The following is a 4,801-nucleotide window of genomic DNA, read 5'->3' as shown; positions in this document are numbered from 1 at the left end:
TATCACTATAAAAAATTGTTCATAGTTCGGCTGAAAAGATAAAATTGTGATCAATGGCAAAAAGATCTTTAAAAGTGAAGATGATGAAACGAAAAAAGAAATAAACACATGTAGTCCTAGGTTACGATTACGATGATATGATTACGATGAATTTTCATGCAATTGAGAACAAATGAGCAAAAAATCTCAAAGCGAGTGTTTCAGGACTTTTTAACATTCTAAAATATCTTTCAAAAAGCAAAAAGATTATTTAATTCAACAAAATTTTGATATTTCGATTTTGATTCCGAGTCACAACTAGGGATCGAGGACTGCATACTAAGTGCCTTGCCTCCATTATTTTTTTATACCGATAGATGACAGCACCATCACCGGATCGAACAGTTATTGAGAATTTAGAACTAGACCAGGAGCTAATAGCTACCTGGTGCTAGCACCCCCAGAGGTATCGTTACACTTGGAGGACATTGAGACCACGAGCCTATTTAACGTCGCCCAGTCCCCTTTAATGACGACGGTGGGTCTTCGACCATCGAGGTTCGATATCAGGACCCTCAACAACTCCTAAAAATGTTTCCCCCTAAACTCAACTCATAAAACCCCTAAAACCCCTTAAATGACGTCAGAAAGTCACGTGATACTTTAACTGTGACGTCCACAACGGATTAAAAAATCACGTGACCATTGCTATTTTGTTGTTGAGTGGGATAAAATCATTTTTATCATTTTTATGTCATTTCTGATCAAAACCAATGGTTACAAAGGCTCAAAAAGTAAATGTAAGTAAAAAAATGCATGAAACAATCGAAAAATAGCATTTTCTTAGGTAAAAGAAAAACATTTTTACCTAATAAAACCCTAAAATTTAAACCCTTAAATTTACCCCCCAAAATTTTTTCCCCCTAAAAAAATCCCATTCTAAAATTTTCCCCCTAAATAAGTTGGCAACCCTGTTACGATGAATTTTCATGCAATTGAGAACAAATCAGGGAGTAAGAGGAAGGAGACGAATCTCCATGTTAGCGGTTTGGCAACAAAATTCCACTTCCGTCAGAGGCCGCTACAGTGTCATCTCTCGCACTGCTTATATCTTTTCGCTCGTAGCGAAGCATTGTAAACAAGTGTGTTTTAAAAACTATCACCTGTATATTTGGAAGTATTAAACTACTTTCGCCATGAAAGCTGTTCAGAGAAGCATAGAATACTTTACTCCACCCAAGGTTTTTGGCATATTTTGCATTCGATGTGTTTAATTTGTGTTTCTGCTACGACTTTAGCGAGCATTCATTCTTGTTAGGTGTTGTGCAATTTGTGTTCTATTTTGTATATTGTTTTTGATATGGCTGTTCTGCTCATTTGCCATGAAACTAAAAATGGTTTTAGCTGACTTTTGAAAACATTTTCTCCCAATAAAACCCGTAGATTACGATCCGGTTTTCGTAATTTTTCTGAGTACTATGCATTTGATTTTAAGAGTAAATGAGAGGACTTGATTTTAAAGTTATTCATTTAAAAAAATAGAAAGAGAGTAGCAATGAACAACTAAAGTTTTGGAATTTAAATCACTAATTTTGTTTTCTTCTAGTTATATTTCCATGTCCTTTTTCTTCTTATTTATTAAAATTCAAATATGCTTAACATGAATAATAGAAACTCCACTGTAGTAGAAAAACTCAGGAACGCACTCATGTAGAGAATTCAATTGAAATTCAGATTGAACTGTTTAACATATAATTTTCATCAAAATATTTATGTTTTGCTTTTTTTTTTCTTCAAATTTCACTTAAATCGAGCGCAGAGCAACAATTTCAAACTAAATGTAACACATAAGGTTTTATGTAAGCTTATATCACACGAAATTTATGTATGGGAGGAGGAGAAAGAAAGTAACTATGGTAAGTGAAAACGAAACACAATGTGATAAATATAAGCTATAAACTAGATCAACGCTTGTAATAAATAGTACTTTCTTGTAACATTATTTGCAATTGTTCACTAATAACTAACGATAAACAATTTTTTTTTTCAATATGCAGAGTATTAATATTTTTTCTAATCGTTTTTAAAGATAAATCCAACGAAATAAAAAAGAAAAAAAAGGTTATTTCAGCAAAAGTAATTAATTAAACAAAAACGAAACTAAATATTGGTGCACATAATACAGTGAAATATATTAAGTTATATGAGCTAATATATCGCACGAAATTTGTGTGTGTGTGAGGGGGGGGGGGGGGAGGTGCAGGATAAAGAAACTCGGTGAAACAGAACGAAATATTGGAATAAAAGAACCAAGTAATTATGGTAAGTGAAAACGAAACTTAGCTTGATAAATATAAGCAATAAACTAGATTAGCGCTTGAATTGAATAGCACTTTCTTGTAAGATTCTTTTTTAATTGTTCACAATTAACTAACGAAAAAGTAGTTTTTTTTAATGTTCAAAGTATTAATGATTTTTTTTTCTTATCGTTTTTAAAAATAAATCCAACAGAAAAAAGGAAAAAAAAAAACGGCTTTTTCAGCAGAAGTAAACAAAAAAAGAAACTAAATATTGCTGCACATATTACTGTAAAATATTTAATTTTAAATGAGCTTATATCACGCAAAATTTATGGGGAGGGGGAGAAGGTTGATTGAAGTAACAGAATAAACTTATTGGAGTGAAAGAACTAAGGAGAAAGAAGATCGAGGTAACACATTAAAGTAATTGGAGTAAAAGAACTAAGAAACTATGGTACGTGAAATCTAACTTAATGAAATTCATAAAATTAAAAAAAAAAAAATCTAATGGCTATAACACAGAATTAATGTCTAAATTCTAGAACAAATATAAGAAAGAAAGTAATTTTAGGTCCATCGTGATGACCGCACGATATTATTGAGTTCCAACAAATTTTTCGCATCAATGGCCCCAAACTAGCTAACTGCCGGCTGCCGGCATCCACCCAGTCGAATACTCGGGGTCGGTCACGCGAAATCTCCTTTCCCTTTAAATCAGGCGAGCGAACTGCGAGAGATTGAACACTAGCGCCACCAGTGGCGATGGAATAATCCGGTCACTTTTTCGCCCCGCTGCCAAAGGAGATGAGCCTCCTTCCTTTTAGCCTCCCTGGAACAAATGAGCAAAAGGGGCCGTGGTAGCCACTGAACTGAATAGAACTCTGGAAGGATTACACCCCGCCGCCGCTCGTGGAGGAAATGAAGGCCAGCAACCCTAGAGGAAACGCCCCTACCCCACCCCAGCGGACACTCTTGACCATGGAGTCCTACGGAATTTTGCTGGACTTTAAATGCGGGCAGAACGTTTATTTTAATCTTTTCGAAAGTTACAAACGCAATAAGTGATTGAAAATTCTTCATTTTCTGAGCTACTAGGATTGATTTTTTTTCTGTTGCCAACGATTTATTTTAAATTCTTTACAAAACGTAGTTCAATCTTGAAGATATTTTTGTCGCCCAGTTTTGTTTTTTCGTTTGCCGCGTCGCGAAGAGCGAAATTAAGTTTCGTTTTTCTTTTTTTGTTGAAAATGGACTATGAAAAACAATATTCCGTAACCTGTTACGACATAACGTATCGACTAAATATTTTTTAATGACATAACGGATGTACTTTTTTTTAATGACATAGGTATAACATTCTTTTCATATACGAATAAATACCATGAAAGTTGATTTTTTTTTAATAAAATTGGTATTATCACGCATTTCGATTTATATATATTTTGATATATTTTTATCACGCATTTTGCAAATGATTTTCTAATAATTTTAATTATATTTTCTTACATTAATTTTTGGGATAAATTAATAGTTTAGTTATTAAAATTAATTTATGATTTTAAACTAATAAAAAATAATTAATAATAAAACAATAAAAACATATTTTTAATAATATCAATTAAATTTTTTTTTAATTTTAAGAATTATTTGAAGCAGAATTTAAAGGGATTGATTTCATTTCTTAAAAGCAATATGATCTTCAGTTTAAAATTTAAAAAAAACCTATAATTTTCATAGAAAACAAATTAAAAAATTAAAATTTAAATCAAACTTTAAAAAATTTCAATTAAATATACAATTTAAATCTGCGCACCTTTGTATATTTTCATTTTTAGCTTACTTTCCCAGTAAAAGTCAGAGAAAGAAGAAAATATCATCAAAGGCTTTCTGCAACTTAAAAAATACATTGCGAAAAACGAAAAAAAGAAGTCAAAAATAAATAAAATGGATAAATTAATATCGAAAAATTAAAAATTTCAAAGTAGGGTATTGAGATGGGGGAAAATGTCTGTCTGCTCTGTCCCCCCCCCCCCTATTACTTTTGAGTAAACGGTCCAATTTGAACAATTTTTTTTTGATCGAAAGAGGCCACCTCATTCCCACATTTTATTTTTTATTTGAACAATTTTTCGTTCAGTTTTGAACAGTTCAAAAAAAAAAAAAAAACTTCAAGGCAAATATAAATTTTGAACTTAGAGGCAACTTAGCTTCAATAAAACTTTGTAAGAAAGAGCTTTTGATGAGAAATAGATAATGTGTTTTGATTTGAACAATTTTCCGTTCCATTTTCAAACAGCTGTAAAACAAATTTTTCTTGAAAAAATAAAAACCTAAAAAAATGTTGGTGAGTGTTTCAGGGGGAATTAACTTTGCATAATTTTGGGAATTAACTTTGCATATATTTTCTTGTCATACGTGAAATGCTTCATGTTCTATTGTTAATATGATAACTACTTAAAACACACACATGAGTTATGAATTTCGATTTAAATCCACCTCAAGATGAAATCACCCAATTAAAA

Source organism: Uloborus diversus, chromosome 2 (assembly GCF_026930045.1).
Source record: "Uloborus diversus isolate 005 chromosome 2, Udiv.v.3.1, whole genome shotgun sequence".
Classification (NCBI taxonomy): Eukaryota; Metazoa; Arthropoda; class Arachnida; order Araneae; family Uloboridae; genus Uloborus; species Uloborus diversus.
The sequence above is the reverse complement of the archived record's forward strand: the minus strand, read 5'-3'. Positions refer to the sequence as shown.